Genomic DNA, 13,136 nt, shown 5'->3' on the forward strand with positions numbered 1-13,136 from the left:
ACAGCAATACATAAGTGCACTGGAAATAGTCTCATCAAGTCCAACACAATATACATAGCCAAGGGTATGTTAGTAACGGGTTTTTTTTCTATCACGCCTTCCAAGACGGCCAAAAACCTGGGAGTGGTCATTGATGATCGGCTTAGCTTCATGGAGCATGTTGCCAGCACCGCTCGCTCTTGTAGATTCATCCTCTACAATATTAGGAAAATTAGACCTTTCCTAGATGAGCATGGTACGAAGGTCCTGGTCCAAGCTCCTGTCCTGTCCAGGCTGGACTACTGCAATGCGCTACTGGCAGGACTTCCAGCCTGCACGACCAAACATCTACAGATGATTCAGAACACAGCGGCAAGAGTGGTCCCCACAACGTGATAATTACCAGGTACACACACACACACACACACAAAATGAAATACAGTTGAAATATAATTTGGGCTCAAAGTTGATCGATCTGAGTGGCCAATCATCAATCTGCGTGGGCAAGTGCCACCCTGACCATTATGTAGCCTTGCCACTGCATCAGAATGAACAAAATCATTTTGTGCATTTAAAGAGCACCTATTATGGGATACACGTTTTTAAACATCATTTTGTGTGTAAGTGTGTATTAGTACATGCTAACGATATTCAAAAAGTACATACCTCAAAGAAAACGATGACGCGAGTTATCGTCTCTAACGTTCGAGGACTACAAAAAACACTCGGATTGTAGGCAACAGTTTACTTCCTGGGATTAGTGACGTAGATAAGACCAACATTATCATAGTTCAGCCCTCTCTGCTTTGCTTGGGTACGCCCTCAAAGACGAGGGTGGGGAGCGCCGAGTCAGAAGAGAGCTAAAATGGCGGAGGTTGGGAGTCCCTGCTGTGACTCTGTTTGCAAACTCTTGTTTCATTGTTTAAGCGATTAAATCTCTCGAGTAGACGCTGTCTCTTTAGATGCGAGGCCAAAATAGCACTTTATGGACTTACACAGAGGACATCATGTTTAATACGGTTCCGGAAAAATCCAGTCAGAAGTTGTTCACGGAGTTTTCACAATAACTGCTTCTCATGAACCGAAGCTGGACGTCTCCTTCTGAAAGTTGGATTACTGTGCACTTCTGGATCACAGGCTGTAAGTATTCACGTTTATTATTTGCCTTTTACTGTACATTACGTAACCGGTAACCGGAGATTAACATAATGTGCGTGTAGAGCTAAGCTTGCAAGCGAACTGTTTTGTGTTGTAATACTGTATTTCATAAACAACGTACCATATTTACACACGTGTATGTTGAATTATGCAGACTATCGTTTTTTTATCGATGTTGGTTAAGACATGTTTACAAACTTGCTAAGTTACCAGCTAAACTGTTACCGGTAAAATTTGTTCTCATGATCAAACTCAAGAAACTCTAAGTACAGATGATTTGTTTAAAGTTATATGTATTTTACTGTTGTTTTTACTTGAAGCTTTCTTAGATTTTGAAACGAAGTAAACACGTAATGTGTGTTGCTAATGTTGGGCCATGTAACATGTAATACATTTACGTTTTAATGAATAGTCTAACGAGTTATAGTCGTTGTACTCTATTGTTATAATATGTCTTTTTGACTGAATACATGTTTGTTTTATTTGTCTATATCTTAGATTCGCAGCTGGACACATCCTTCTACACTGTATGCAAACATGCAACATCATAACACATAGTACAAGGAGTCAGACTGGCATATGAGGAGCAAAGGTGTGTAACACAAATGATGTATTTAGCTAGTGAAACCACTACCAGTCTTAGATGTAGAACTGATGATGACAAAGTTTTTTTTCTCTGCATAATCATAGGAACCCAGACAGTAGCATCGTTTCACAATGTTTCCATCACCATCATCAGTGGATGCCTTTGCCGTCCGTAGCCTGAGATTTCAGATTTGCAGCAAAAAAAATTGATTTTCTCATTTATTGGAATGCTATGCAGGTATTTAAGTATTTTAGTAACTGTGTTAAATAAAGTAGTATTTACTTTTACAATAAATTTATGCTTGTTTATATTTTACAGGTATTTGTACCTTGCAGCCATCCATTACAATGTCACCAAGCCGTAACAAAAGCAGGAGAGGGAAAGTACAAGGCTATGTTCCCAAAACACACAAATGACATACCGTAAGCAGTAATGTTTTATTTCAAATACATTCATAATTAAAAACTTAATGTATGAGGCAGGGAAATAAATTATCAAAACAAAAGATTTGACCGCAATATTTCTACAGTTATGTGGATGATGTGATCAGGCTTGTGTTTGCTGAGGTATTTGAAGATAAGCTGAAGGAAACCCCGATTCCAATGGACCTGGCATCACAGTTTGAGAGACCTTCAAAGGAGGACGTGATTGCATGCCATCTTCAGTGCAGGGGTCGTCGGAAGCCAACATTCCGATCAGGAAGCTCCAAGCGTATCTGGAGAACAACACACGACAGGATGATAACCCTAAAGTGTCATCTTAGATAGCATCAGCTGACAAAGCTTTGATATGCCATTTATCTGAATAGATAGCTGTAAGAAGTGAATTGAACAATTTTTGAAAGAAGAGCACAATATGGTTACTAAAGTATGTTTATTTGTATATTGTTTAACATTTAAATATATATTTGTAATAAATAAACTTTTGACTGACTTTTATATTTTCTTTAAAGTTACATCTTTTGTTCTTTTGGGTACTTTGTTACTATAATGATACTTTTCTGTTATTGGTTTAAAAATGTAATAAAACTTACTCTAGTCCTGCGCCTCAAAGGCTTATAGTCGGTACAATAAATGTTCTGTGTGTAGGGATTTAGACAATTTGTGCAAAACCTGGATGATGAATCACGCAGGTAAGAGGCCCTGGAACCTGTTGCATTCTCCTTAAAACCTAGTAAGTAAAAACATAGCACAGTCTTTCATAATAAAGTTTACCATAGTAAAATAATGTAGAACTAACATTCATTTCAATTAATACTTTTTTTGTGCTACATTTGTTGTTTCCATATAGTTTGCACAGTAAAATAGTATGTAAGCAGTATTTTATAATTAATTTTACTAGAGTAAAATAATGTAGAAATTACCAAGTGAAATCGTTTTATAATCATTTCAACAAATACTTTATATGTGCTACATTTGGTGTTTCCATATAGTTTGCACAGTAATACAGTATGTAAGCAGTCTTATAATAAATTTTACTAGAGTAAAATAATGTAGAAATTACCAAGTGAAATCGTTTTATAATCATTTCAACAAATACTTTCTATGTGCAACATTTGGTGTTTCCATATAGTTTGCACAGTAATACAGTATGTAAGCAGTCTTATAATAAATTTTACTAGAGTAAAATAATGTAGAAATTACCAAGTAAAATCATTTTATAATCATTTCAACAAATACTTTATATGTGCTACATTTGGTGTTTCCATATAGTTTGCACAGTAATACAGTATGTAAGCAGTCTTATAATAAATTTTACTAGAGTAAAATAATGTAGAAATTACCAAGTGAAATCGTTTTATAATCATTTCAACAAATACTTTATATGTGCTACATTTGGTGTTTCCATATAGTTATGTAGTACGTTATAATTACCTTTTGGATGTCTTTGCAACACATTTTCGTCTTCGTTTAGCATTCTGGCAGAGCTAAGGACACCTAAAAAAGTTAAATCCAATCGCATTCATTGACGGAGATCGTTTATATCGTAACGGCCGTCTGAACTCTCTGGATCGAGCTCGAAGTGGTAAGGCAGTACAGACACCATCGTTTATAGAGAAATATAACGCTTGTTTACGATGCCTCTGAGGCTGTGACTCAGTCAGAATCTGTGTCAACCCACGCGTAGTCAGGGGCGTAACTTTCAAACACAAGCCGAACCCAGCTGACCAATAACAGTTGAGTAGTCATCTGACCAATCCGATTACACTAGACATTTTGGGAGGCGGAGACAGGAACTAAACCGAGCGTTTTCCAGACAGTGGGAAATCGGTGAGGTATGTAAGCAATTTATAAGACTCACAATGCATTAGTTCAAGTTTTAATAACATGTATGTACTATGGGATATTGCAATAACGTGCTAACGTGCCAATTTATTAGCATAATTGGTGCTCTTTAAAGGTAAATATATCAATGCGGTGCATTTTGAGAGTACAAATAAGTGACTAGATCCATGAGGATTTTTATGTTCTTCTAAACAAATTTATGCCCTTTTAGTAAAATCTTTGGTTGCATATGGTAATAATAATAAGGCACACAAGCCACATATACAATTTGATGAATGAGATTCGCTATTGGTCAAAACATGTTTAATGTTTATAGAATAATTAGTGGGAGCATTTAATACAGATTCATTATTGATTACAACATTTGTTACTTAATTCAAATGTTGTGACTTTCTGGAAAGGCAGTCAAGTGCATTTGTCTTTTGCATAGTTCTTTTGGCAAAGCATCTACTGTAACAGTCTAGAGCTACGCGTTTAACAAACCAGATCCACGAATGTGTGTGTTTGTCATTATATTATTCTGTAATCGCAAGCGTTACTGCCAGATTCACCTCGACAAGAAATCTGATATTTACATTACTGGCATATAGTGGTCTGATTTGAAATGGACAGTTTTGTCAAAGCAGCAAACACTTGGCAGGTTCTCTTAATTTCTTACTACTAAAATGCTGTTCGTCTGTGCCTATTCCTTCTATCCATGCCCAGTGCCACTGATTTAAGTGCTTAATCAATTAAGTCGTCTTACCTAGGTTTCATAAACTTACTCTTCATCCTGATGACAACTTTAACTTGTTACGATTTCTCCACAGCCGCGCAGCATCTGCAGCTGGATCTCAGAGACCCCTCCCTATTCTACTTCTGATTGGCTAGTTTGTTAGTTTGGCTGAGAGTGAAAGATGTGTTTCTCTCATTCTATTTGTAGGCGAACGCATGATTTTTTTTATTTGCAGCCAACACCACACGCCGGAGATCTGACTGCAAGCTCTTTGGTGAGCTCTGCTTTGAATGAAGTTCCATCGTGACAAATAAATAGACTAATGCGAAGTGATATGTGGTTATTTATAACGGTGCCTTGCAAACCCCCCACCCCCCGACACGCATTCACAAAAAATGGATTTGCATGATTCACGAAAGCCTCATTTTCAGGTCGGAAAAGCCGGAATTCCGGATTTATCCGGAAGAATCACACCCCTGAAAATAGTTTCCTCTCAACACAAATACATAAACCGATACAAAAATCTCACAAATAGTGATTATATAACATTATTAAAATAATGTATTCTTACCTGTAAATTAAATGCATCCATGTCTGGAGGCTCAGGTGAGACTTGGAAAATATTGAGCCACTTCGGATGCTCTTGCTATGAGATTTCCTGTGGCATTTATCCCGACACACCCTAGCAGAGAATAATAACATTATTAAATAAGCATTCTAGCTTTAAAACACCAACATTTAAGAAACATAATACTTTAAGCAAATGCATAGGTTAGAGATGAGTGATATAAGTTACTGAATTTATATGTACAGTATAGTGAATTAAAAGGGAACATTTTATATGCAGTGAAATATTTGTGTGTGTGTCCCTGTCTCTACTCTCTAATGGTGAGATTAGGAGCATTAAGTTTTGATTTAAATCATTCAGTTTCAGCTTGTGACATAATTTTACTCAGTCAATATATAATGTTACTTTTCTTACCATGCTGCTTCCTTTCCGTTGTAGAAGTCCTAAAATTCCATGATGTGATGGCATGATGGGCAATACATGCGTTTTCGCAGTAATCTCTCCTGCATCAACCAGTAAACAAATTTTTGTTCATCTTTGCTGATGGTCTGAAAAATACTCTCCTCAAAAAATCATAATTTGAAGCCATTATGCTTCACTGCGCACGTAGCGCAACAAGAAAACAATACCGGTAGTATGAAATAAGTGCATGCGCAATTAAATTTTGTGGGTAATCTTGACCCGCGCAGTGCACGCACTTTCTGTCCAATCAGAGACGCAGGAATCGATATGGGTTGTGGGTTGTAGCTAGAAGGGATAAAGCTACGGCCAAAATCTCGTGAAATCTCGCCGGATGAGCTCAGTTTTCAGCTTTATTCAGTCTCTGAAACAATAAAATGACATTTTTTTGCAATCCTGCATTTTTTTGCATCCTGTTGTAATTTCATCACAAAAAATTAAAAGGTCTCATAAAACAAATAAAATTATCTAATAATCCGTCATGATACGGAATAGACAACTTGGTGAACATATTTGGCCATTTTAATTAACTCATGTGAACAGCACGTGTCACCCCGCTAAGTTACCATAACAACACTGCTCCCTGTATGTAACAGTCAATCTCATGAGCACACATTTCACATTAACTCTAATTAATTAATCAGAATGGACCGTTTGTCTGTTGTATTATACCTTTGAGTAACTTGTCAAGTGGGAATGATATTGAGATTAAGACAAAACGTCACTGATTAAGTGGTAACTTTATAAATACAGTAAAGTTTCACAGTCTGAAAACACTTTTCTCTCTTTTCTGTACACTTTTCAGTAACGTTTAGTATCCATGAGAATAAACAAATCCAATATTGTTTATTGCATATAAACTTTTCTGTAATCACATCCTAGATTAGTATTGCTATTGCAATTGCTTGATAGACCTATGCCAGAAGTACTCGCAGCACTATAACAGTTATTGGTTAACCCATGTTTTAGTTTAAAGGACATGTTTTCATGTCAATATTGTTTTGCTATATGTGACAGTAAATTTTCAAATTGACTTCTTTCTGTCCCTGTAGTACATATGTACTTGAAAGAGATGTCGCTGATGACTTTAATGACATTCGCAATACAATGTAAGTGGCTTTACAGAATTGTTCTACTTTAAGAAAACTGCCATTTATGAAGACATTAAAAAGTCTGAGTGTCTTGCATTTTAATAGTATTGACTGGGACGATGACACATGGCATCCAGATATGGAGACAGCGGGCTCTATCTTACACCCGGCGCAATGCAGCGCAATGCGCGACGCAAGTGTCTTTCGCTAGTTTCCACCCTAATTTTCACGTTTAGCGCCGCGTTGTTTAAATAGCAAATGCATTTGCGCCCCCTCTTGCGCCCATGGGCGTTCTGGTCTGAAAATGAGGTGTGTTCAGGCGCATTCTTGGCGCGTTGCTATTTTGAGGCAACTAAAATAGACTACGCCATTGACCAACAAAAACCTGGTCTAAAGTCTAAAGTCAATGGCGCAATGTGTTTTATGTTATTTAAAGAGCGCATTAGTATGCGCCTATAAACGGGAGGACAACGCGGGTTTGCTTATCACAAAGTACATGAATGCACAGCAGCACAAAAATGCTTTTAAATATGAAAGATTAAAGGATTGAATGTAAAAGATTATTATTGAATCTCTTGGACATAAATGAGGACTAATTATGAGACGTTAGAGGGCGCAAAGAGTTGCTTCACCTGCAGCCTGGTAAGTAAATAAATGCTTTGCTTTAAACAAATGCATCTGTTTTTCAGAGGTGTAAAGTACTCGAGTAAATGTACTTCGTTACTGTACTTAAGTATTTTTTGGGCTACTTTGTACTTGTACTGAGTATCAAAAATATAGGCAACTTTTACTCTCTACTCAATTACATTTTTGATTGGGTATTTGTACTCTTTACTCCACTACATTTGAAATAACACTTAACGTTACTCGCTACATTGTTTATTCGTCAAATAAAAACGAGACGAAAGTGTCAGAGAGTGATGATGGATAGAATCTGTGGTCGCGAGGTTACACGCACACACACAACTGAGGGACTTCATTTGGCTCTGCGCAGAACAATCGTATGAAATCAAAGTACTGCGACAGCGAATCAAATGCATATGGAGAAGTCTGGTCTCGCGGTACTTTGATGTCAAACGCTGAATGGCTTGCGTTGAGCCACCGTAGCGGGACATCTGCGTGCTGTGTATGTCATAAACTGTAGAGAAAAGTTCACGTCTTGACTGAAAGAAGAGATAAAGAGCAAACATATGGATGCATATCACATTTGCTTCAGTCAAGGGACCCTTTGTTAAACATGTGATGCTACAATCAAAACAAAAGTGATGCGCGATTGCAGGAGGGTCATCCCGCAACTCAAAGGCAAGCACAAATGTTTGTATACTCTGATGCTACTTTATCAGCTAACCTGAGTTACATAACTTGATATAACTTACTATATAAGCCAAAATAAACCAGCGAGGTCCTGTACTGATTGCCCAAGTAACTTAAGTACATTATAAGATTGATAATAAGTGTACAATTTCACTGTCCTCACATTTAATCAAGTATGCTGTAATGTATTTACTGTAAAGAGCGATGCATGACGGAAGAAATGTAGTGCACTTAATGTGAGAGAGTGGTGTTACGTACTACATGTGTTTACAATTAATCTTTCAAATGAACAACTTCACGTTTTTAATATGCATTATCATATATCTGTTGGTGTAATTTTAGTTTACTGGATTTTTTTAAAATATTAAAATTATATCTTTTTTAGGATAGGCCTATATAAGAATATTTGGTAACACTTTACAATAAGGTTCATTAGTTAACAGTAGTTAATGTATTAACCAACTTGAACAAACCATGAGCAATACATTTGTTACATTATTTATTCATCTTTGTTAATGTTAGTTAATAAAAATTTAAGCTTTAATTGTTTGTTCATGTTAGTTCAGATTGCATTAACTAATGTTAACAAGATTTAAATAAAGTATTAGTAATTGTTGAAATTAACATTAACAAAGATGAATAAATGCTGTATAAGTGAAGTTCATTATTAGTTCATGTTAACTAATGTAGCTAACTAATGTTAACTAATGAACCTTATTGTAAAGTGTTACCATATATTTATATCACAAAGTTAGGCTATATATTTTTCAGCATGGCACATTTAAATTTTATGTAGATTTCTAGACCAAAATCTCATGGGATTTAGTTGAATAAAATTAGACTAAAGCTAAATCAATTCAGATGACAAAAATATGACTAAAACTAAATTACATTTTAGTCAAAAGACTATGACTATGTTTAATCTGTGTTTGTTCTGCCAGGTCAAAATTTTGAGGTGTTTGATTTCTTTTCTATATTAGGAAATAAAACCTCATAAATAAACTTTCTTAGTTTTCACTGCCCAGACCTACAATGTCTCTTTGTGTTGAGGACTAGTGCATCTTTGAGCCAACATTCAGTACAAGTAAAAATACTTGAGTACTTTTAAATTGGGTTACTTTTATACTTTTACTCAAGTCATATTAAAATTGGTGACTTGTAACTTGTAGTGGAGTAATTTTTACAGTAAGGAATTTGTACTTTTACTCAAGTATGGCTTTCAGCTACTCTTTACACCTCTGGTGTACACACATACGTATACAGCAACACGCACATCAGTGTGAAATATTTATGTACGTATGTATATATGTGTAGATGTACATATCTATATAGTTTTAATCTATATATGTGTATATATGTACATTGCACCATACATGCATGCATAAACACACTGACTGTTTTGGACTTACAGTCATCTTACATAATGTAAGGAAAATTGTGGGAGAACATAACCGTAATGTTTTAGATGCACTGAGTATAGTCATTTGAAATCAAGCTGCAGTGCTCCTTAAATCATAATTATAATCTGGAAAATTTACATTACGAAGCCTGAATGCTACATGTACAGTCATGTGGGTAACACATTCCACAAATACACACTTTATTACATGGTTTTATCACTTTTGACTATCAGCTACCTTGAAATCTAACAACATGGATGTTAAAGGCAGGGCATGGTGGGCCTTGCTCTGCAGGTTTCGGTTACAATGCACCTGTCTAAAATCAATTAATTAGTACTTATTTAAATTAGTAACCAGGGACAGGTGACGTTAATTACAACCAATCATGAATGCTGCAGATCGAAGGCCCTCCATGAGCTCTGTCCAGAACTACTTTTCCATTACCTTACACATGAAAATGTTGATCATAGGCGTGTTTCAGTGAAATCTATAAATGCTGTTGTTGTTTAGGAACCTTTTTAAGATCCTGTCCCTTGTCTATCTTTACAGGAACAGAAAATGAATTTTGATTAAGTGTTTTATGCGTCGTCCTGTACCTAAGCTGCAATTGTTACTCAGTGAAGCGTGATTTAAAAAATTTGGGTAAAGCTTCTGCAGATCAGACTCCATTGACTAATACTCCATGCACAGAACCCCTTAGAACTACATTAAGCAAAATTACCTTTTCTGTTCAAAGACAGGGATATAACATTATGGATGCCACTAAGTAATGACTACATTTATTTGTTTGTGTGAACCAACCCTTCATGCTCCCCAAATACAGATTGTATAACTTGTTTGTATGCATGCATTTACAATGTAGTACAGCCTCTAAGACAGGGGTCGGCAATTTCCGTCCTTGAGGCCCAAAGTCTACAGTTTAGGTCCAACCCAAATCAAGCACCCGTGAACTTAATGTGCAAGTTGGACCGAAAACTTAAATTAGATTTTTCAGATGTGCTTGATTAGGGTTGGAGCTAAACTCTGCAGGACTGTGGCCCTCCAGGACCAGAATTGCTCACCTGCTCTAAGAGAAGCAGCTTTATTCAGTGTTTCTCAGGAACTACTGTAGAATCCCCATGCCGTTGTACAAAAAAGAAACATACAGAAAACATGATCTGTAAACACTTCTTTATTTATTTAAAGGTAGGCGTGCTCATGGAGAGCAGGAACACACATGTTTGGAGCAGATACAGCAGCAGCAAGATTGTCCCGCACACGGTCTCCTGCAGCAAAGTTGTGAGGCAGAGGGGGGCCGTCATCATGATCTTCATCATCTGCTGGCTCAATGATGTCCCCATTGACCAAAGCAAGATTGTGAAGCACAGCGCAGCATGCAACATCCTCCGGCACGAAGGCAGGTCTCACCTCTAAGGCCTTGAAGAAAGAACTGCGCCAGCGTGCTTTCAGCATGTCAAAGGCTCTCTCTACGATGCTTCGTGCATGAGAATGCTTGGTGTTGAAACGAGCCTGTACAGGGTTCTGTACAGGCTCTCGCTATGGGGTGATTATGTAGATGGGTGCAGTCAGGCAAGGACAGCCACCGTCCCCAAGGATGCACTTTCCAGCAGGTGGATAGAGGCTGCGAGCATATACAGGGCTGTTCCTCAGCACCCTGGAGTCGTGCACAGACCCAGGATATCCCACAAAGACATCAAGGAATTTCCCTTGGTGATCAGTGATGGCCTGGAGTTGCACAGAATGAAACAGTTTCCTGTTGAAGTAACAGTGGGGGTTATGTGCTGGAGGTTTAATCCGGATATGACAGCCATGTAGTGCACCAACAGCTCTGCTAAAAGCTGGTGACCCAGCCAGCTGTGCAAATCCTGCTTTCACTGCCTCCAGGTCATGGCCAGTTGGAAAGTAAATAAACCTCTTCAAAATACCTAAAATGGTCTTGCTCACGATGTCCAAAGCCTGTGACACCACCCTGAAGGATGCTGCATGGGCCAGCCAGTACAGGAACACAAGCACCTCGATGTCTGTTTTCCATCCATGGTCAGAGTCCAATCTGACTGCAGCAATGAGGGACCTGATGGACAGCAGTGACAGACGAAGGTGCCTACGGTGGTCTGTGCCTTCCTGCATGTAAAGCCGCAGAATTGGCACTGCGTGGTTTAAATGGCAGTAGCTTGTTGGATTGTCCAGCTTGGAAAATAGTATGATAAATCATTATAAAAGCGTTGTTCTATGTTTGGGTGTATTTTTTTTTTCATAGTTAATCTTAATCATAGTTCATCATAATCATAGTTATTTGTGTTTCTTCAGTTTTGGTTTGCAATGTTGTCATTTGTATCGTACTCTGTTTCTGAATTAAATGTAATTGTTATTAGTTAATGTGTTGCTTCATTGCCTGATTCCTGTCAAACATTTTTGTTTATACACTGGAAAAAACTTCTGGACATCTGTTGCACATGATTAAATAAGGTTGTCTTAAAATAAAATAAACTTAATTTGAAATTATTTTCATTTTAAGCCATTTTTGGGGGAAAAAAAGGTGAAATCATTGTTCCAAAACTTAGTTCAGTCATGTGTAATCTGAGTTTTCTTTTAGTGTATGTGCAGCACAAATTGCGTCTTTAACTGCACTGGAAAAGTAACACGCTGGCTTTACTAAAGTGTAGTTCTTCAATTTTGCATGGCCTTTTTTAAATATGTTACGCAGGTACTGATAAAAATTGGTTCAATTGCTTACATTTGCATGGGAAGCTTATTTAGGAATATAATGCATTCTTTTTTCTTCCACTTTTTCAATAAACCCTTCCTTTTTTTCAGCGTGTATTTTTTTTAACAATGTAAAAGTTAAGTATTTCTCGGCATTTGACCTAATTTCTGTAAGGGTTGGGGTATAATGGAAGTAATTGTAAATATAGCTGCAAGCAGCAATACCGGGGTCAAGCCGAAAAGGGCCCAAAAGGATGTAAAATTGAGATGGATAAGCAGACTGAAGAACCTAGGTAAACCATGTTTAATTAGTCAAAAGAGCCCACCCCTGTGTCTCTACGATGTTCCGATGCAGAGATATAGCTTTTGCAAAAACGGTTGATAAGGTATTCTCGTTGGTTGCTAGGGAGTGAATTGGTAACCACCAGTGATTATAGTCAAAGCCATGAAAGGAATAATCCATAATGATTCATGGTTTTAGATGTGTTGTTGCAGTAGTTTTAGGCAAAAAAAATGCCATATTCTGTCTCAAAACCAGTAGGTGGCGCAATGACAAAATTGTGCATGCAACATTAGGTCATGATTGTGTTACATCTAGCTAGTTTTATGACTATACACTTACTTAGTTTAGTGAAGAAACAGTTGTTTGATCCTAGGGATGGCTTGATATCACAGATTTTGTTCAAATATAAGGCCAACTAGTGGTGCAAGCATACAACTTTTTTTGTGTGGCCTCAGAATGTGCTCATACATTAGCGTATCAAATCTGGTGAAAAAATCCCTTTTCATTACGAAGTTACAACCATTTATGTGTAAAAAACACAAAAATAGAAGGTAATTTTTCGTTTTTTTGCAATTTTCGGCCATTTTTGATGAAA

The 13,136-nt window shown here is 37.1% G+C and overlaps 2 long non-coding RNA genes across 2 annotated transcripts; one reads left to right on the plus strand and one right to left on the minus strand.

Moving 5' to 3' along the window:
* The first annotated feature begins 554 nt into the window (after positions 1–554).
* On the plus strand, positions 555–2,393 carry LOC135718162 (uncharacterized). Its single transcript, XR_010520614.1, has 5 exons — positions 555–1,119; positions 1,636–1,729; positions 1,828–1,960; positions 2,042–2,145; positions 2,253–2,393. It is a non-coding gene; the product is annotated as an uncharacterized lncRNA (long non-coding RNA).
* LOC135718163 (uncharacterized) lies at positions 2,299–4,080 on the minus strand. Its single transcript, XR_010520616.2, has 3 exons — positions 3,598–4,080; positions 2,757–2,893; positions 2,299–2,438 (listed from the first exon to the last, which is right to left on the minus strand). It is a non-coding gene; the product is annotated as an uncharacterized lncRNA (long non-coding RNA).
* Between the last annotated feature and the right edge of the window lie 9,056 nt (positions 4,081–13,136).

This window comes from Paramisgurnus dabryanus, chromosome 10 (assembly GCF_030506205.2).
Source record: "Paramisgurnus dabryanus chromosome 10, PD_genome_1.1, whole genome shotgun sequence".
Taxonomy (NCBI): domain Eukaryota; kingdom Metazoa; phylum Chordata; class Actinopteri; order Cypriniformes; family Cobitidae; genus Paramisgurnus; species Paramisgurnus dabryanus.